This window comes from Macaca mulatta, chromosome 15 (genome assembly GCF_049350105.2).
Source record: "Macaca mulatta isolate MMU2019108-1 chromosome 15, T2T-MMU8v2.0, whole genome shotgun sequence".
Taxonomy (NCBI): domain Eukaryota; kingdom Metazoa; phylum Chordata; class Mammalia; order Primates; family Cercopithecidae; genus Macaca; species Macaca mulatta.
Genome location: NC_133420.1, coordinates 35,260,957 through 35,283,541, shown reverse-complemented (window position 1 = coordinate 35,283,541; position 22,585 = coordinate 35,260,957).

Below are 22,585 nucleotides of genomic sequence, written 5' to 3'. Positions count from 1 at the left end.
GGAATTTTCTCAGAAAGCTTCCTTCTCTTTGTTATCGGGGGATATTTCCTTTGGCCCTATAGTCTTCAAAGGGATCCGAAATATCTGTTCTCAGATTCCACAGAAATAAGGCTAGCAAAGAGATCCACGAAATACAGATGTAACTCTGTGAGATGAATTAACAGAACACTAAGCAGTTTATCAGAAAGCTTCTTTCCAGATTTCACCTGAGGATATTTCTTATTTCATCATAGCCCTCGTTGGGTTTCCAAATATCTCTTTGCTAATTCCACAAGAACTCTCTTAGCGAAACCCTTCTTGAGGGGAAAGCTGGAACTCTGTGAGATGATTTCACAGAACACAAGGAAGTTTCTCAGAAAGCTTCTTTCTCTTTTTTATCGGAGGATATTTCCTTTGGCCCTATAGTCTTCAAAGGGATCCGAAATATCTGTTCTCAGATTCCACAGAAATAAGTCTAGCAAAGAGATCTACGAAATACAGATATTTCTCTGTGAGTGGAAGTCACATCACAGAGCAGTTTGTCAGAAAGCTACTATGCAGATTTCATCTGAGGATATATCCTTTTTCACTATAGCCCTCTAAGGGCTTCCAAATATCACTTTGCCAATTACACAAGATGTGTCTTAGCTAAAGGCTTCTTGAGGAGAAAGCTGTAACTCTGTGAGATGATTTCACAGAACACAAAGAAGTTTCTCAGAAGGCTTCTTTCTCTTTGTTATCAGAGGATATTTCCTTTGGCCCTATAGTCTTCAAAGGGTTCCGAAATATCTGTTCTCAGATTCCACAGAAATAAGGTTAGCAAAGAGATACACGAAATACAGATGTAACTCTGTGAGTGGAAGTCACATCACAGAGCAGTTTGTCAGAAAGCTTCTTTCCAGATTTCATCTGAGGAGATTTCCTTTTTCACCATAGCCCTCTAAGGGCTTCCAAATATCACTTTGCCAATTCCACAAGAACTGTCTTAGCGAAAGGCTTCTTGAGGGAAAAGCTGTAACTCTGTGAGATGATTTCACAGAACACAAAGAAGTTTCTCAGAAATCTTCTTTCTCTTTGTTATCGGAGAATATTTCCTATGGCCCTATATTCTTCAAAGGGATCCGAAATATCTGTTCTCAGATTCCACAGAAATAAGGCTAGCAAAGAGATCCACAAAATAGAGATGTAACTCTGTGAGAAGAATTAACAGAACACTAAGCAGTTTCTCAGAATGCTTGTTTCTAGATTTCATCAGAGGATATTTCCTTTTTCACCATAGCCCTCTATGGGCTTCCAAAAATCACTTTGTCAATTCCACAAGAACTGTCTTAGCGAAAGGCTTCTTGAGGGGAAAGCTGCAACTCTGTGAGATGATTTCACAGAACACAAAGAAGTTTCTCAGAAAGCTTCTTTCTCTTTGTTATTGGATGATATTTCCTTTGGCCCTATAGTGTTCAAAGGGTTCCGAAACATCTGTTCTCAGATTCCACAGAAATAAGGCTAGCAAAGAGATCCACGAAATACAGATGTAACTCCGTGAGTGGAAGTCACACTTCACAGAGCAGTTTCTCAGAAAGCTTCTTTCCATATTTCAATTGAAGATATTTCCTTTTTCACCATAGTCCTCTATGGGCTTCCAAATATCACTTTCCCAACTCCACAAGAACTCTCTTAGCGAAAGGCTTCTTGTGGCGAAAGCTGTAATTCTGTGAGATGATTTCACAGAACACAAAGAAGTTTCTCAGAAGGCTTCTTTCTCTTTGTTATCGGAGGATATTTCCTTTGGCCCTATAGTCTTCAACGGGATCCGAAATATCTGTTCTCAGATTCCACAGAAATAAGGCTAGCAAAGTGATCCACGAAATACTGATGTAACTCTGTGAGTGGAAGTCACACATCACAGAACATTTTCTCACAAAGCTTCTTTCCAGTTTTCATCTGAGGATATTTCCTTTTTCACCATAGCCCTCTATGGGCTTCCAAATATCACTTTGCCAATTCCACAAGAACTGCCTTAGCGTAACGGTTCTTGAGGAGAAAGCTGTAACTCTCTGAGCTGATTTCCCAGAACACAAGGAATTTTCTCAGAAAGCTTCCTTCTCTTTGTTATCGGGGGATATTTCCTTTGGCCCTATAGTCTTCAAAGGGATCCGAAATATCTGTTCTCAGATTCCACAGAAATAAGGCTAGCAAAGAGATCCACGAAATACAGATGTAACTCTGTGAGATGAATTAACAGAACACTAAGCAGTTTATCAGAAAGCTTCTTTCCAGATTTCATCTGAGGATATTTCCTTTTTCACCATAGCTCTATATGGGCTTCCAAATATCACTTTGCCAATTCCACAAGAACTGTCTTAGAGAAAAGCTTCTTGAGTGAAAAGCTGTAACTCTGTGAGATGATTTCACAGAACACAAAGAAGTTTCTCAGAAAGTTTCTTTCTCATTGTTATCGCAGGATATTACCTTTGTCCCTATAGTCTTCAAGGGATCCGAAATATCTGTTCTCAGATTCCACAGAAATAAGTCTAGCAAAGAGATCTACGAAATACAGATATTTCTCTGTGAGAGGAAGTCACATCACAGAGCAGTTTGTCAGAAAGCTACTATGCAGATTTCTTCTGAGGATATATCCTTTTTCACTATAGCCCTCTAAGGGCTTCCAAATATCACTTTGCCAATTACACAAGATGTGTCTTAGCTAAAGGCTTCTTGAGGAGAAAGCTGTAACTCTGTGAGATGATTTCACAGAACACAAAGAAGTTTCTCAGAAACCTTCTTTCTCTTTGTTATCAGAGGATATTTCCTTTGGGCCTATAGTCTTCAAAGGGTTCCGAAATATCTGTTCTCAGATTCCACAGAAATAAGGCTAGCAAAGAGATACACGAAATACAGATGTAACTCTGTGAGTTGAATTAACAGAACACTAAGCAGATTCTCAGAAAGCTTCTTTTCCGATATCATCTGAGGATATTTCCTTTATCACTGTACCTTTATAGGCTTCCAAATATCATTTTTCCTATTCAACAAGAACTGTCTTAGCGAAAGGCTTCTTGAGGGGAAAGCTGTAACTCTGTGAGATGATTTCACAGAACAAAAAGAAGTTTCTCAGAAAGCTTCTTTCTCTTTGTTATCGGAGGATATTTCCTTTGCCCTATATTCCTCAAAGGGATCCGAAATATGTTTTCTCAGATTCCACAGAAATAAGGCTAGCAAAGAGAACCACGAAATACAGATGTAACTCTGTGAGATGAATTAAAAGAACACTAAGCAGTTTCTCAATAAGCTTCTTTCCAGATTTCATCTGAGGATATTCCCTTTTTCACGATAGCCCTCTAAGGGCTTCCAAATATCACTTTGCCAATTCCAAAAGAACTTTCTTAGCGAAAGGCTTCTTGAGGGGAAATCTGGAACTCTGTGATATGATTTCACAGAACACAAAGAAGTTTCTGAGAAAGCTTCTTTCTCTTTGTTATCGGTGGATATTTCCTTTGGCCCTATAGTCTTCAAAGGGATCCGAAATACTGTTCTCAGATTCAACAGAAATAAGGCTAGCAAAGAGATCCACGAAATACAGATGTAACTCTGTGAGTAGAATTAACAGAACACTAAGCAGTTTCTCAGAAAGCTTCTTTCCAGATTTCATATGAGGATATTTCATTTTTCACCATAGCCCTCTGTAGGCTTCCAAATATCACTTTGCCAATTCCACAAGAACTGTCTTAGCGAAAGGCTTCTTGAGGGGAAAGCTGTAACTCTGTGAGGTGATTTCACAGAACACAAAGAAGTTTCTCAGAAAGCTTCTTTCTCTTTGTTATCGGACGATATGTCCTTTGGCCCTATAGTCTTCAAAGGGATCCGAAATATCTGTTCTCAGGTTCCACAGAAATAAGGCTAGCAAAGAGACCCACGAATTACAGATGTAACTCCGTGAGTGGAAGTTACACATCACAGAGCAGTTTCTCAGAAAGCTTCTTTCCATATTTCATCTGAGGATATTTCCTTTTTCACCATAGCCCTCTATGGGCTTCCAAATACCACTTTACCAATTCCACATTACCTGTCTTAGCGAAAGGCTTCTTGAGGGGAAAGCTGTAACTCTGTGACATGATTGCAGAGAACACAAAGAAGTTTCTCAGAAAGCTTCTTTCTCTTTGGTATCGGAGGATATTTCCTTTGGCCCTATAGTCTTTAAGGGATCCGAAATATCTGTACTCAGATTCCACAGAAATAAGGCTAGCAAAGGGATCCACGAAATACAGATGTAACTCTGTGAGATGAATTAACAGAACACTAAGCAGTTTCTCAGAAAGCTTCTTTCCAGATTTCGTCTGAGGATATTTCCTTTTTCACCGTAGCCCTCTGTGGGCTTACAACTATCACTTTGCCCATTCCACAAGAACTGTCTTAGCTAAAGGCTTCTTGAGGGGAAAGCTGTAACTCTGTGAGATGATTTCACGTAACACAAAGAAGTTTCTCAGAAAGCTTCTTTCTCTTTGTTATCGGAGGATATTTCCTTTGGCCCTATAGTCTTCAAAGGGATCCGAAATATCTGTTCTCTGATACAACAGAAATAAGGCTAGCAAAGAGATCCACGAAATACAGATGTAACTCTGTGAGATGAATTAACAGAACACTAAGCAGTTTCTGAGAAAGCTTCTTTCCAGATTTCATCTGAGGATATTTCCTTTTTCACCATAGCCCTCTTGGGCTTCCAAATATCACTTTGCTAATTCCACAAGAACTCTCTTAGCGAAACTCTTCTTGAGGGGAAAGCTGTAACTCTGTGAGATGATTTCACAGAACACAAGGAAGTTTCTCAGAAAGCTTCTTTCTCTTTTTTTGTCGGAGGATATTTCTTTTGGCCCTATCGTCTTCAAAGGGATCCGAAATATCTGTTCTCAGATTCCACAGAAATAAGTCTAGCAAAGAGATCTACGAAACACAGATGTAACTCTGTGAGTGGAAGTCACATCACAGAGCAGTTTCTCAGAAAGCTTCTTTCAAGATTTCATCTGAGGATATTTCCTTTTTCACTATTGCCCCCTAAGGGCTTCCAAATATCACATTGCCAATTCTACAAGATTTGTCTTAGCGGAAGGCTTCTTGAGGGGAAAGCTGTAACTCTTTGAGATGATTTCACAGATCACAAAGAAGTTTCTCAGAAAGCTTCTTTCTCTTTGTTATCAAAGGATATTTCCTTTGGCCCTATAGTCTTCAAAGGGATCTGAAATATCTATTCTCAGATTCCACAGAAATAAGGCTAGCAAAGAGATCCACGAAATACAGATGCAACTCTGTGAGATGAATTAAGAGAACAGTAAGCAGTTTCTCAGAAAGCTTCTTTCCAGATTTCATCTGAGGATATTTCCTTTTTCATCAGAGCCGTCTATGGGCTTCCAAATATACTTTGCCAATTCCACAAGAACTGTCTTAGCGAAAGGCTTCTTGAGGGGAAAGCTGTAACTCTGTGAGATGATTTCACAGAACACAAAGAAGTTTCTCAGAAAGCTTCTTTCTCTTTGTTATCGGAGGATATTTCCTTTGGCCCTACAGTCTTCAAAGGGATCCGAAATATCTGTTCTCAGATTCCACAGAAATAAGGCTAGCAAAGAGATCCAAGAAATACAGATGTAACTCCGTGAGTGGAAATCACACATCACAGAGCAGTTTCTCAGAAAGATTCTTTCCAGATTTCATCTGAGGATATGTCCTTTTTCACCATAGCCTTCTAAGGACTTCCAAATATCACTTTTCCAATTCCACAAGAATTGTCTTAGCGAAAGGCATTTTGAGGGTAAAGCTGTAACTCTGTGAGATGATTTCACAGACACAAAGAAGTTTCTCAGAAAGCTTCTTTCTCTTTGTTATAGCAGGGTTTTTCCTTTGGCCCTGTAGTCTTCAAAGGGATCCGAAATATCTGTTCTCAGCTTCCACAGAAATAATGTTAGCAAAGAGATCCACGAAATACAGATGTAACTCTGTGAGATGAATTAACAGACCACTAAGCAGTTTCTCAGAAAGCTTCTTTCCATGTTTCATCTGAGGGTATTTCCTTTTTCACCATTGCCCTCTATGGGCTTCCAAATGTCAGTATGCCAATTCCACAAGAACTGACTTAGAGAAAGGCTTCTTGAGGTGAAAGAAGTAACTCTGTGAGATGATTTCACAGAACACAAAGAAGTTTCTCAGAAAGCTTCTTTCTCTATGTTATCGGAGGATATTTCCTTTGTCCCTATAGTCTTCAAAGGGATCCGAAATATCTGTTCTCAGATTCCACAGAAATAAGGCTAGCAAAGTGATCCACGAAATACTGATGTAACTCTGTGAGTGGAAGTCACACATCACAGAACATTTTCTCTCAAAGCTTCTTTCCAGTTTTCATCTGAGGATATTTCCTTTTTCACCATAGCCCTCTATGGGCTTCCAAATATCACTTTGCCAATTCCACAAGAACTGCCTTAGCGTAACGGTTCTTGAGGAGAAAGCTGTAACTCTCTGAGCTGATTTCCCAGAACACAAGGAATTTTCTCAGAAAGCTTCCTTCTCTTTGTTATCGGGGGATATTTCCTTTGGCCCTATAGTCTTCAAAGGGATCCGAAATATCTGTTCTCAGATTCCACAGAAATAAGGCTAGCAAAGAGATCCACGAAATACAGATGTAACTCTGTGAGATGAATTAACAGAACACTAAGCAGTTTATCAGAAAGCTTCTTTCCAGATTTCATCTGAGGATATTTCCTTTTTCACCATAGCTCTATATGGGCTTCCAAATATCACTTTGCCAATTCCACAAGAACTGTCTTAGAGAAAAGCTTCTTGAGTGAAAAGCTGTAACTCTGTGAGATGATTTCACAGAACACAAAGAAGTTTCTCAGAAAGTTTCTTTCTCATTGTTATCGCAGGATATTACCTTTGTCCCTATAGTCTTCAAGGGATCCGAAATATCTGTTCTCAGATTCCACAGAAATAAGTCTAGCAAAGAGATCTACGAAATACAGATATTTCTCTGTGAGAGGAAGTCACATCACAGAGCAGTTTGTCAGAAAGCTACTATGCAGATTTCTTCTGAGGATATATCCTTTTTCACTATAGCCCTCTAAGGGCTTCCAAATATCACTTTGCCAATTACACAAGATGTGTCTTAGCTAAAGGCTTCTTGAGGAGAAAGCTGTAACTCTGTGAGATGATTTCACAGAACACAAAGAAGTTTCTCAGAAACCTTCTTTCTCTTTGTTATCAGAGGATATTTCCTTTGGGCCTATAGTCTTCAAAGGGTTCCGAAATATCTGTTCTCAGATTCCACAGAAATAAGGCTAGCAAAGAGATACACGAAATACAGATGTAACTCTGTGAGTTGAATTAACAGAACACTAAGCAGATTCTCAGAAAGCTTCTTTTCCGATATCATCTGAGGATATTTCCTTTATCACTGTACCTTTATAGGCTTCCAAATATCATTTTTCCTATTCAACAAGAACTGTCTTAGCGAAAGGCTTCTTGAGGGGAAAGCTGTAACTCTGTGAGATGATTTCACAGAACAAAAAGAAGTTTCTCAGAAAGCTTCTTTCTCTTTGTTATCGGAGGATATTTCCTTTGCCCTATATTCCTCAAAGGGATCCGAAATATGTTTTCTCAGATTCCACAGAAATAAGGCTAGCAAAGAGAACCACGAAATACAGATGTAACTCTGTGAGATGAATTAAAAGAACACTAAGCAGTTTCTCAATAAGCTTCTTTCCAGATTTCATCTGAGGATATTCCCTTTTTCACGATAGCCCTCTAAGGGCTTCCAAATATCACTTTGCCAATTCCAAAAGAACTTTCTTAGCGAAAGGCTTCTTGAGGGGAAATCTGGAACTCTGTGATATGATTTCACAGAACACAAAGAAGTTTCTGAGAAAGCTTCTTTCTCTTTGTTATCGGTGGATATTTCCTTTGGCCCTATAGTCTTCAAAGGGATCCGAAATACTGTTCTCAGATTCAACAGAAATAAGGCTAGCAAAGAGATCCACGAAATACAGATGTAACTCTGTGAGTAGAATTAACAGAACACTAAGCAGTTTCTCAGAAAGCTTCTTTCCAGATTTCATATGAGGATATTTCATTTTTCACCATAGCCCTCTGTAGGCTTCCAAATATCACTTTGCCAATTCCACAAGAACTGTCTTAGCGAAAGGCTTCTTGAGGGGAAAGCTGTAACTCTGTGAGGTGATTTCACAGAACACAAAGAAGTTTCTCAGAAAGCTTCTTTCTCTTTGTTATCGGACGATATGTCCTTTGGCCCTATAGTCTTCAAAGGGATCCGAAATATCTGTTCTCAGGTTCCACAGAAATAAGGCTAGCAAAGAGACCCACGAATTACAGATGTAACTCCGTGAGTGGAAGTTACACATCACAGAGCAGTTTCTCAGAAAGCTTCTTTCCATATTTCATCTGAGGATATTTCCTTTTTCACCATAGCCCTCTATGGGCTTCCAAATACCACTTTACCAATTCCACATTACCTGTCTTAGCGAAAGGCTTCTTGAGGGGAAAGCTGTAACTCTGTGACATGATTGCAGAGAACACAAAGAAGTTTCTCAGAAAGCTTCTTTCTCTTTGGTATCGGAGGATATTTCCTTTGGCCCTATAGTCTTTAAGGGATCCGAAATATCTGTACTCAGATTCCACAGAAATAAGGCTAGCAAAGGGATCCACGAAATACAGATGTAACTCTGTGAGATGAATTAACAGAACACTAAGCAGTTTCTCAGAAAGCTTCTTTCCAGATTTCGTCTGAGGATATTTCCTTTTTCACCGTAGCCCTCTGTGGGCTTACAACTATCACTTTGCCCATTCCACAAGAACTGTCTTAGCTAAAGGCTTCTTGAGGGGAAAGCTGTAACTCTGTGAGATGATTTCACGTAACACAAAGAAGTTTCTCAGAAAGCTTCTTTCTCTTTGTTATCGGAGGATATTTCCTTTGGCCCTATAGTCTTCAAAGGGATCCGAAATATCTGTTCTCTGATACAACAGAAATAAGGCTAGCAAAGAGATCCACGAAATACAGATGTAACTCTGTGAGATGAATTAACAGAACACTAAGCAGTTTCTGAGAAAGCTTCTTTCCAGATTTCATCTGAGGATATTTCCTTTTTCACCATAGCCCTCTTGGGCTTCCAAATATCACTTTGCTAATTCCACAAGAACTCTCTTAGCGAAACTCTTCTTGAGGGGAAAGCTGTAACTCTGTGAGATGATTTCACAGAACACAAGGAAGTTTCTCAGAAAGCTTCTTTCTCTTTTTTTGTCGGAGGATATTTCTTTTGGCCCTATCGTCTTCAAAGGGATCCGAAATATCTGTTCTCAGATTCCACAGAAATAAGTCTAGCAAAGAGATCTACGAAACACAGATGTAACTCTGTGAGTGGAAGTCACATCACAGAGCAGTTTCTCAGAAAGCTTCTTTCCAGATTTCATCTGAGGATATTTCCTTTTTCACTATTGCCCCCTAAGGGCTTCCAAATATCACATTGCCAATTCTACAAGATCTGTCTTAGCGGAAGGCTTCTTGAGGGGAAAGCTGTAACTCTTTGAGATGATTTCACAGATCACAAAGAAGTTTCTCAGAAAGCTTCTTTCTCTTTGTTATCAAAGGATATTTCCTTTGGCCCTATAGTCTTCAAAGGGATCTGAAATATCTATTCTCAGATTCCACAGAAATAAGGCTAGCAAAGAGATCCACGAAATACAGATGCAACTCTGTGAGATGAATTAAGAGAACAGTAAGCAGTTTCTCAGAAAGCTTCTTTCCAGATTTCATCTGAGGATATTTCCTTTTTCATCAGAGCCGTCTATGGGCTTCCAAATATACTTTGCCAATTCCACAAGAACTGTCTTAGCGAAAGGCTTCTTGAGGGGAAAGCTGTAACTCTGTGAGATGATTTCACAGAACACAAAGAAGTTTCTCAGAAAGCTTCTTTCTCTTTGTTATCGGAGGATATTTAATTTGGCCCTACAGTCTTCAAAGGGATCCGAAATATCTGTTCTCAGATTCCACAGAAATAAGGCTAGCAAAGAGATCCAAGAAATACAGATGTAACTCCGTGAGTGGAAATCACACATCACAGAGCAGTTTCTCAGAAAGATTCTTTCCAGATTTCATCTGAGGATATGTCCTTTTTCACCATAGCCTTCTAAGGACTTCCAAATATCACTTTTCCAATTCCACAAGAATTGTCTTAGCGAAAGGCATTTTGAGGGTAAAGCTGTAACTCTGTGAGATGATTTCACAGACACAAAGAAGTTTCTCAGAAAGCTTCTTTCTCTTTGTTATAGCAGGGTTTTTCCTTTGGCCCTGTAGTCTTCAAAGGGATCCGAAATATCTGTTCTCAGCTTCCACAGAAATAATGTTAGCAAAGAGATCCACGAAATACAGATGTAACTCTGTGAGATGAATTAACAGACCACTAAGCAGTTTCTCAGAAAGCTTCTTTCCATGTTTCATCTGAGGGTATTTCCTTTTTCACCATTGCCCTCTATGGGCTTCCAAATGTCAGTATGCCAATTCCACAAGAACTGACTTAGAGAAAGGCTTCTTGAGGTGAAAGAAGTAACTCTGTGAGATGATTTCACAGAACACAAAGAAGTTTCTCAGAAAGCTTCTTTCTCTATGTTATCGGAGGATATTTCCTTTGTCCCTATAGTCTTCAAAGGGATCCGAAATATCTGTTCTCAGATTCCACAGAAATAAGGCTAGCAAAGTGATCCACGAAATACTGATGTAACTCTGTGAGTGGAAGTCACACATCACAGAACATTTTCTCTCAAAGCTTCTTTCCAGTTTTCATCTGAGGATATTTCCTTTTTCACCATAGCCCTCTATGGGCTTCCAAATATCACTTTGCCAATTCCACAAGAACTGCCTTAGCGAAACGGTTCTTGAGGAGAAAGCTGTAACTCTCTCAGATGATTTCCCAGAACACAAGGAAGTTTCTCAGAAAGCTTCCTTCTCTTTGTTATCGGGGGATATTTCCTTTGGCCCTATAGTCTTCAAAGGGATCCGAAATATCTGTTCTCAGATTCCACAGAAATAAGGCTAGCAAAGAGATCCACGAAATACAGATGTAACTCTGTGAGATGAATTAACAGAACACTAAGCAGTTTATCAGAAAGCTTCTTTCCAGATTTCATCTGAGGATATTTCCTATTTCATCATAGCCCTCGTTGGGCTTCCAAATATCTCTTTGCTAATTCCACAAGAACTCTCTTAGCGAAACGCTTCTTGAGGGGAAAGCTGGAACTCTGTGAGATGATTTCACAGAACACAAGGAAGTTTCTCAGAAAGCTTCTTTCTCTTTTTTATCGGAGGATATTTCCTTTGGCCCTATAGTCTTCAAAGGGATCCGAAATATCTGTTCTCAGATTCCACAGAAATAAGTCTAGCAAAGAGATCTACGAAATACAGATGTATCTCCGTGAGTGGAAGTCACATCACAGAGCAGTTTGTCAGAAAGCTACTATGCAGATTTCATCTGAGGATATTTCCTTTTTCACTATAGCCCTCTAAGGGCTTCCAAATATCACTTTGCCAATTAAACAAGATGTGTCTTAGCTAAAGGCTTCTTGAGGAGAAAGCTGTAACTCTGTGAGATGATTTCACAGAACACAAAGAAGTTTCTCAGAAAGCTTCTTTCTCTTTGTTATCAGAGGATATTTCCTTTGGCCCTATAGTCTTCAAAGGGTTCCGAAATATCTGTACTCAGATTCCACAGAAATAAGGGTAGCAAAGAGATCCACGAAATACAGATGTAACTCTGTGAGTGGAAGTCACGTCACAGAGCAGTTTGTCAGAAAGCTTCTTTCCAGATTTCATCTGAGGATATTTCCTTTTTCACCATAGCCCTCTAAGGGCTTCCAAATATCACTTTGCCAATTCCACAAGAACTGTCTTAGCGAAAGGCTTCTTGAGGGAAAAGCTGTAACTCTGTGAGATGATTTCACAGAACACAAAGAAGTTTCTCAGAAATCTTCTTTCTCTTTGTTATCGGAGAATATTTCCTATGGCCCTATAGTCTTTAAAGGGATCCGAAATATCTGTTCTCAGATTCCACAGAAATAAGGCTAGCAAAGAGATTCACAAAATAGAGATGTAACTCTGTGAGAAGAATTAACAGAACACTAAGCAGTTTCTCAGAATGCTTGTTTCCAGATTTCATCAGAGGATATTTCCTTTTTCACCATAGCCCTCTATGGCCTTCCAAAAATCACTTTGCCAATTCCACAAGAACTGTCTTAGCGAATGGCTTCTTGAGGGGAAAGCTGTAACTCTGTGAGATGATTTCACAGAACACAAAGAAGTTTCTCAGAAAGCTTCTTTCTCTTTGTTATTGGATGATATTTCCTTTGGCACCATAGTGTTCAAAGGGTTCCGAAACATCTGTTCTCAGATTCCACAGAAATAAGGCTAGCAAAGAGATCCACAACATAGAGATGTAACTCTGTGAGACGAATTAACAGAACACGAAGCAGTTTCTCAGAAAGCTTCTTTCCAGATTTCATCTGAGGATATTTCCTTTTTCACCAGAGCCGTCTATGGGCTTCCAAATATCACTTTGCCAATTCCACAAGAACTGTCTTAGCCAAAGGCTTCTTGAGGGGAAAGCTGTAACACTGTGAGATGATTTCACAGAACACAAAGAAGTTTCCCAGAAAGCTTCTTTCTCTTTGTTATCGGAGGATATTTCCTTTAGCCCTATAGTCTTCAAAGGGATCCGAAATATCTGTTCTCAGATTCCACAGAAATAAGGCTAGCAAAGAGATCCACGAAACACAGATGTAACTCCGTGAGTGGAAGTCACACTTCACAGAGCAGTTTCTCAGAAAGCTTCTTTCCATATTTCAATTGAAGGTATTTCCTTTTTCACCATAGTCCTCTATGGGCTTCCAAATATCACTTTCCCAACTCCACAAGAACTCTCTTAGCGAAAGGCTTCTTGAGGCGAAAGCTGTAATTCTGTGAGATGATTTCACAGAACACAAAGAAGTTTCTCAGAAGGCTTCTTTCTCTTTGTTATCGGAGGATATATCCTTTGGCCCTATAGTCTTCAATGGGATCCGAAATATTTGTTCTCAGATTCCACAGAAATAAGGCTAGCAAAGAGATCCACGAAATCCAGATGTAACGCTGTGAGATGAATTAACAGAACACTAAGCAGTTTCTCAGAAAGCTTCTTTCCAGATTTCATCTGAGAATAATTCCTTTTTCACCATGGCCTTCCATGGGCTTCCAAATATCACTTTGCCAATTCCACAAGAACTGTCTTAGCGAAAGGCTACTTGAGGGGAAAGCTGTAACTCTGTGAGATGATTTCACAGAACACAAAGAAGTTTCTCAGAAAGCTTCTTTCTCTTTGTTATCGGAGGATATTTCCTTTGGCCCTATAGTCTTCAAAGGGATCCGAAATATCTGTTCTCAGATTCCACAGAAATAAGGCTAGCAAAGAGATCCACGAAATACAGATGTAACTCTGTGAGATGAATTAACAGACCACTAAGCAGTTTCTCAGAGAGCTTCCTTCCAGGTTTATCTGAGGGTATTTCCTTTTTCACCATTGCCCTCTATGGGCTTCCAAATGTCAGTATGCCAATTCCACAAGAACTGACTTAGAGAAAGGCTTCTTGAGGTGAAAGCAGTAACTCTGTGAGATGATTTCACAGAACACAAAGAAGTTTCTCAGAAAGCTTCTTTCTCTTTGTTATCGGAGGATATTTGCTTTGTCCCTATAGTCTTCAAAGGGATCCGAAATATCTGTTCTCAGATTCCACAGAAATAAGGCTAGCAAAGTGATCCACGAAATACTGATGTAACTCTGTGAGTGGAAGTCACACGTCACAGAACATTTTCTCACAAAGCTTCTTTCCAGTTTTCATCTGAGGATATTTCCTTTTTCACCATAGCCCTCTATGGGCTTCCAAATATCACTTTGCCAATTCCACAAGAACTGCCTTAGCGTAACGGTTCTTGAGGAGAAAGCTGTAACTCTCTGAGCTGATTTCCCAGAACACAAGGAATTTTCTCAGAAAGCTTCCTTCTCTTTTTTATCGGGGGATATTTCCTTTGGCCCTATAGTCTTCAAAGGGATCCGAAATATCTGTTCTCAGATTCCACAGAAATAAGGCTAGCAAAGAGATCCACGAAATACAGATGTAACTCTGTGAGATGAATTAACAGAACACTAAGCAGTTTCTCAGAAAGCTTCTTTCCAGATTTCATCTGAGGATATTTCTTATTTCATCATAGCCCTCGTTGGGTTTCCAAATATCTCTTTGCTAATTCCACAAGAACTCTCTTAGCGAAACGCTTCTTGAGGGGAAAGCTGGAACTCTGTGAGATGATTTCACAGAACACAAGGAAGTTTCTCAGAAAGCTTCTTTCTCTTTTTTATCGGAGGATATTTCCTTTGGCCCTATAGTCTTCAAAGGGATCCGAAATATCTGTTCTCAGATTCCACAGAAATAAGTCTAGCAAAGAGATCTACGAAATACAGATATTTCTCTGTGAGTGGAAGTCACATCACAGAGCAGTTTGTCAGAAAGCTACTATGCAGATTTCATCTGAGGATATATCCTTTTTCACTATAGCCCTCTAAGGGCTTCCAAATATCACTTTGCCAATTACACAAGATGTGTCTTAGCTAAAGGCTTCTTGAGGAGAAAGCTGTAACTCTGTGAGATGATTTCACAGAACACAAAGAAGTTTCTCAGAAAACTTCTTTCTCTTTGTTATCAGAGGATATTTCCTTTGGCCCTATAGTCTTCAAAGGGTTCCGAAATATCTGTTCTCAGATTCCACAGAAATAAGGCTAGCAAAGAGATACACGAAATACAGATATAACTCTGTGAGTGGAAGTTACATCACAGAGCAGTTTGTCAGAAAGCTTCTTTCCAGATTTCATCTGAGGAGATTTCCTTTTTCACCATAGCCCTCTAAGGGCTTCCAAATATCACTTTGCCAATTCCACAAGAACTGTCTTAGCGAAAGGCTTCTTGAGGGAAAAGCTGTAACTCTGTGAGATGATTTCACAGAACACAAAGAAGTTTCTCAGAAATCTTCTTTCTCTTTGTTATCGGAGAATATTTCCTATGGCCCTATAGTCTTCAAAGGGAATCGAAATATCTGTTCTCAGATTCCACAGAAATAAGGCTAGCAAAGAGATCCACAAAATAGAGATGTAACTCTGTGAGAAGAATTAACAGAACACTAAGCAGTTTCTCAGAATGCTTGTTTCCAGATTTCATCAGAGGATATTTCCTTTTTCACCATTGCCCTCTATGGGCTTCCAAAAATCACTTTGTCAATTCCACAAGAACTGTCTTAGCGAAAGGCTTCTTGAGGGGAAAGCTGCAACTCTGTGAGATGATTTCACAGAACACAAAGAAGTTTCTCAGAAAGCTTCTTTCTCTTTGTTATTGGATGATATTTCCTTTGGCCCTATAGTGTTCAAAGGGTTCCGAAACATCTGTTCTCAGATTCCACAGAAATAAGGCTAGCAAAGAGATCCACGAAATACAGATGTAACTCCGTGAGTGGAAGTCACACTTCACAGAGCAGTTTCTCAGAAAGCTTCTTTCCATATTTCAATTGAAGATATTTCCTTTTTCACCATAGTCCTCTATGGGCTTCCAAATATCACTTTCCCAACTCCACAAGAACTCTCTTAGCGAAAGGCTTCTTGAGGCGAAAGCTGTAATTCTGTGAGATGATTTCACAGAACACAAAGAAGTTTCTCAGAAGGCTTCTTTCTCTTTGTTATCGGAGGATATTTCCTTTGGCCCTATAGTCTTCAACGGGATCCGAAATATCTGTTCTCAGATTCCACAGAAATAAGGCTAGCAAAGAGATCCACGAAATACAGATGTAACTCTGTGAGATGAATTAACAGAACACTAAGCAGTTTCTCAGAAAGCTTCTTTCCAGATTTCATCTGAGAATAATTCCTTTTTCACCATGGCCCTCCATGGGCTTCCAAATATCACTTTGCCAATTCCACAAGAACTGTCTTAGCGAAAGGCTACTTGAGGAGAAAGCTGTAACTCTGTGAGATGATTTCACAGAACACAAAGAAGTTTCTCAGAAAGCTTCTCTCTCTTTGTTATCGGAGGATATTTCCTTTGGCCCTATAGTCTTCAAAGGGATCCGAAATATCTGTTCTCAGATTCCACAAAAACAAGGCTAGCAAAGAGATCCACGAAATACAGATGTAACTCTCTGAGATGAATTTACAGAACACTAAGGAGTTTCTCAGAAAGTTTCTTTCCAGATTTCATCGGAGGATATTTCCTTTTTCACCATAGCCCTTTATGGGATTCCACATATCACTTTGCCAATTCCAGAAGATCTGTCTTAGCGAAAGGCTTCTTGAGGGGAAAGCTGTAACTCTGTGAGATGATTTCACAGAACACAAAGAAGTTTCTCAGAAAGCTTCTTTCTCTTTGTTATCGGAGGATATTTCCTTTGGCCCTGTAGTCTTCAAAGGGATCCGAAATATCTGTTCTCATATTCAGCAGAAATAAGGCTACCAAAAAGATCCAAGAAATACAGATGTAACTCCGTGAGTTGAAATCACACATCACAGAGCAGTTTCTCAGAGAGCTTCTTTCCAGATTTCATCTGAGGATATTTCCTTTTTAACAATAGCCCTCTATGGGCTTCCAAATATCACTTTGCCAATTCCACAAGAACTGTCTTAGCGAAAGGCTTCTTGAGGGGAAAGCTGTAACTCTGTGAGATGATTTCACAGACACAAAGAAGTTTCTCAGAAAGCTTCTTTCTCTTTGTTATCGGAGGATATTTCCTTTGGCCCTGTAGTCTTCAAAGGGATCCGAAATATCTGTTCTCAGCTTCCACAGAAATAATGCTAGCAAAGAGATCCACGAAATACAGATGTAACTCTGTGAGATGAATTAACAGACCACTAAGCAGTTTCTCAGAGAGCTTCTTTCCAGGTTTCATCTGAGGGTATTTCCTTTTTCACCATAGCCCTCTATGGGCATCCAAATATCAGTATGCCAATTGCACAAGAACTGTCTTATAGAAAGGCTTCTTGAGGTGTAAGCAGTAACTCTGTGAGATGATTTCACACAAGACAAAGAAGTTTCTTTTATTTATTTATTTATTTATTTATTTATTTATTTATTTATTATTATTATACTTTAAGTTGTAGGGTATATGTGCATAACGTGCAGGTTTGTTACATATGTATACTTGTGCCTTGTTGGTGTGCTGCACCCATCAACTCGTCATTTACATCAGGTATAACTCCCAATGCAATCCCTCCCCCCTCCCCCCTCCCCCCTCCCCATGATAGGCCCCGGTGTGTGATGTTCCCCTTCCTGAGTCCGAGTGATCTCATTGTTCAGTTCCCACCTATGAGTGAGAACATGCGGTGTTTGGTTTTCTGTTCTTGTGATAGTTTGCTAAGAATGATGGTTTCCAGCTGCATCCATGTCCCTACAAAGGACACAAACTCATCCTTTTTGATGGCTGCATAGTATTCCATGGTGTATATGTGCCACATTTTCTTAATCCCATCTGTCACTGATGGACATTTGGGTTGATTCCAAGTCTTTGCTATTGTGAATAGTGCCGCAATAAACATACGTGTGCATGTGTCTTTATAGCAGCATAATTTATAATCCTTTGGATATATACCCAGTAATGGGATGGCTGGGTCATATGGTACATCTAGTTCTAGATCCTTGAGGAGTCGCCATACTGTTTTCCATAATGGTTGAGCTAGTTTACAATCCCACCAACAGTGTAAAAGTGTTCCTATTTCTCCACATCCTCTCCAGCACCTGTTGTTTCCTGACTTTTGAATGATTGCCATTCTAACTGGTGTGAGATGGTATCTCATTGTGGTTTTGATTTGCATTTCTCTGATGGCCAGTGATGATGAGCATTTTTTCATGTGTCTGTTGGCTGTATGAATGTCTTCTTTTGAGAAATGTCTGTTCATATCCTTTGCCCACTTTTTGATGGGGTTGTTTGTTTTTTTCTTGTAAATTTGTTTGAGTTCTTTGTAGGTTCTGGATATTAGCCCTTTGTCAGATGAGTAGATTGCAAAAATTTTCTCCCATTCTGTAGGTTGCCTGTTCACTCTGATGGTAGTTTCTTTTGCTGTGCAGAAGCTCTTTAGTTTAATGAGATACCATTTGTCAATTTTGGCTTTTGCTGCCGTTGCTTTTGGTGTTTTAGACATGAAGTCTTTGCCCATGCCTATGTCCTGAATTTTACTACCTAGGTTTTCCTCTAGGATTTTTATGGTATTAGGTCTAACATTTAAGTCTCTAATCCATCTTGAATTAATTTTCGTATAAGGAGTAAGGAAAGGATCCAGTTTCAGCTTTCTACTTACGGCTAGCCAATTTTCCCAGCACCATTTATTAAATAGGGAATCCTTTCCCCATTTCTTGTTTCTCTCATGTTTGTCAAAGATCAGATGGCTGTAGATGTGTGGTATTATTTCTGAGGACTCTGTTCTGTTCCATTGGTCTATATCTCTGTTTTGGTACCAGTACCATGCTGTTTTGGTTACTGTAGCTTTGTAGTATAGTTTGAAGTCAGGTAGCGTGATGCCTCCAGCTTTGTTCTTTTGACTTAGGATTGTCTTGGAGATGCGGGCTCTTTTTTGGTTCCATATGAACTTTAAAGCAGTTTTTTCCAATTCTGTGAAGAAACTCGTTGGTAGCTTGATGGGGATGGCATTGAATCTATAAATAACCTTGGGCAGTATGGCCATTTTCACGATATTGATTCTTCCTATCCATGAGCATGGTATGTTCTTCCATTTGTTTGTGTCCTCTTTGATTTCACTGAGCAGTGGTTTGTAGTTCTCCTTGAAGAGGTCCTTTACATCCCTTGTAAGTTGGATTCCTAGGTATTTTATTCTCTTTGAAGCAATTGTGAATGGAAGTTCATTCCTGATTTGGCTCTCTGTTTGTCTGTTACTGGTGTATAAGAATGCTTGTGATTTTTGCACATTAATTTTGTATCCTGAGACTTTGCTGAAGTTGCTTATCAGCTTAAGGAGATTTTGGGCTGAGACAATGGGGTTTTCTAAATATACAATCATGTCATCTGCAAACAGGGACAATTTGACTTCTTCTTTTCCTAACTGAATACCCTTGATTTCTTTCTCTTGCCTCATTGCCCTAGCCAGAACTTCCAACACTATGTTGAATAGGAGTGGTGAGAGAGGGCATCCCTGTCTTGTGCCAGTTTTCAAAGGGAATTTTTCCAGTTTTTGCCCATTCAGTATGATATTGGCTGTGGGTTTGTCATAGATAGCTCTTATTATTTTGAGGTACGTTCCATCAATACCGAATTTATTGAGCGTTTTTAGCATGAAGGGCTGTTGAATTTTGTCAAAAGCCTTTTCTGCATCAATTGAGATAATCATGTGGTTCTTGTCTTTGGTTCTGTTTATATGCTGGATTATGTTTATTGATTTGCGAATGTTGAACCAGCCTTGCATCCCAGGGATGAAGCCCACTTGCTCATGGTGGATAAGCTTTTTGATGTGTTGCTGAACCCGGTTTGCCAGTATTTTATTGAGGATTTTTGCATCGATGTTCATCAGGGATATTGGTCTAAAATTCTCTTTTTTTGTTGTGTCTCTGCCAGGCTTTGGTATCAGAATGATGTTGGCCTCATAAAATGAGTTAGGGAGGATTCCCTCTTTTTCTATTGATTGGAATAGTTTCAGAAGGAATGGTACCAACTCCTCCTTGTACCTCTGGTAGAATTCAACTGTGAATCCATCTGGTCCTGGACTTTTTTTGGTTGGTAGGCTATTAATTATTGCCTCAATTTCAGAGCCTACTATTGGTCTATTCAGGGATTCAACTTCTTCCTGGTTTAGTCTTGGAAGAGTGTAAGTGTCCAGGAAATTATCCATTTCTTCTAGATTTTCCAGTTTATTTGCGTAGAGGTGTTTATAGTATTCTCTGATGGTAGTTTGTATTTCTGTGGGGTCGGTGGTGATATCCCCTTTATCATTTTTAATTGCGTAGATTTGATTCTTCTCTCTTTTCTTCTTTATTAGTCTGGCTAGTGGTCTGTCAATTTTGTTGATCTTTTCAAAAAACCAACTCCTAGATTCATTGATTTTTTGGAGAGTTTTTTGTGTCTCTATCTCCTTCAGTTCTGCTCTGATCTTAGTTATTTCTTGCCTTCTGCTAGCTTTCGAATGTGTTTGCTCTAGCTTCTCTAGCTCTTTTAATTGTGATGTTAGAGTGTCAATTTTAGATCTTTCCTGCTTTCTCTTGTGGGCATTTAGTGCTATAAATTTCCCTCTACACACTGCTTTAAATGTGTCCCAGAGATTCTGGTATGTTGTATCTTTGTTCTCATTGGTTTCAAAGAACATCTTTATTTCTGCCTTCATTTCGTTATGTACCCAGTAGTCATTCAGGAGCAGGTTGTTCAGTTTCCATGTAGTTGAGCGGTTTTGATTGAGTTTCTTAGTCCTGAGTTCTAGTTTGATTGCACTGTGGTCTGAGAGACAGTTTGTTATAATTTCTGTTCTTGTACATTTGCTGAGGAGTGCTTTACTTCCAATTACGTGGTCAATTTTGGAGTAAGTATGATGTGGTGCTGAGAAGAATGTATATTCTGTTGATTTGGGGTGGAGAGTTCTGTAGATGTCTATTAGGTCTGCTTGGTGCAGAGCTGAGTTCAATTCCTGGATATCCTTGTTAACTTTCTGTCTCGTTGATCTGTCTAATGTTGACAGTGGAGTGTTGAAGTCTCCCATTATTATTGTATGGGAGTCTAAGTCTCTTTGTAAGTCTCTAAGAACTTGCTTTATGAATCTGGGTGCTCCTGTATTGGGTGCATATATATTTAGGATAGTTAGCTCTTCCTGTTGAATTGATCCCTTTACCATTATGTAATGGCCTTCTTTGTCTCTTTTGATCTTTGATGGTTTAAAGTCTGTTTTATCAGAGACTAGTATTGCAACCCCCGCTTTTTTTTGTTCTCCATTTGCTTGGTAAATCTTCCTCCATCCCTTTATTTTGAGCCTATGTATGTCTCTGCGTGTGAGATGGGTCTCCTGAATACAGCAGACTGATGGGTCTTGACTCTTTATCCAGTTTGCCAGTCTGTGTCTTTTAATTGGAGCATTTAGTCCATTTACATTTAAGGTTAAGATTGTTATGTGTGAACTTGATCCTGCCATTATGATATTAACTGGTTATTTTGCTCGTTAGTTGATGCAGTTTCTTCCTAGCCTCGATGGTCTTTACATTTTGGCATGTTTTTGCAATGGCTGGTACCGGTTATTCCTTTCCATGTTGAGTGCTTCCTTCAGGATCTCTTGTAAGGCAGGCCTAGTGGTGACAAAATCTCTAAGCATTTGCTTATCTGTAAAGGATTTTATTTCTCCTTCACTTATGAAACTTAGTTTGGCTGGATATGAAATTCTGGGTTTAAAATTCTTTTCTTTAAGAATGTTGAATATTGGCCCCCACTCTCTTCTGGCTTGTAGAGTTTCTGCCGAGAGATCTGCTGTTAGTCTGATGGGCTTCCCTTTGTGGGTAACCCGACCTTTCTCTCTGGCTGCCCTTAAGATTTTTTCCTTCATTTCAACTTTGGTGAATCTGGCAATTATGTGTCTTGGAGTTGCTCTTCTCGAGGAGTATCTTTGTGGCGTTCTCTGTATTTCCTGGATTTGAATGTTGGCCTGCCCTACTAGGTTGGGGAATTTCTCCTGGATGATATCCTGAAGAGTGTTTTCCAACTTGGTTCCATTTTCCCCCTCACTTTCAGGCACCCCAATCAGACGTAGATTTGGCCTTTTTACATAATCCCATACTTCTTGCAGGCTTTGTTCATTTCTTTTTCTCCTTTTTTCTTTTGGTTTCTCTTCTCGCTTCATTTCATTCATTTGATCCTCAATCGCTGATACTCTTTCTTCCAGTTGATCGAGTCGGTTACTGAAGCTTGTGCATTCGTCACGTATTTCTCGTGTCATGGTTTTCATCTCTTTCATTTCGTTTAGGACCTTCTCTGCATTAATTACTCTAGCCATCAATTCTTCCACTTTTTTTTCAAGATTTTTAGTTTCTTTGCGCTGGGTACGTAATTCCTCCTTTAGCTCTGAGAAATTTGATGGACTGAAGCCTTCTTCTCTCATCTCGTCAAAGTCATTCTCCGTCCAGCTTTGATCCGTTGCTGGCGATGAGCTGCGCTCCTTTGCCGGGGGAGATGCGCTCTTATTTTTTTAATTTCCAGCTTTTCTACCCTGCTTTTTCCCCATCTTTGTGGTTTTATCTGCCTCTGGTCTTTGATGATGGTGATGTACTGATGGGGTTTTGGTGTAGGTGTCCTTCCTGTTTCATAGTTTTCCTTCTAACAGTCAGGACCCTCAGCTGTTGGTCTGTTGGAGATTGCTTGAGGTCCACTCCAGACGCTGTTTCCCTGGGTATCAGCAGCAGAGGCTGCAGAAGATAGAATATTTCTGAACAGCGAGTGTACCTGTCTGATTCTTGCTTTGGAAGCTTCCTCTCAGGGGTGTACTCCACCCTGTGAGGTGTGGGGTATCAGACTGCCCCTAGT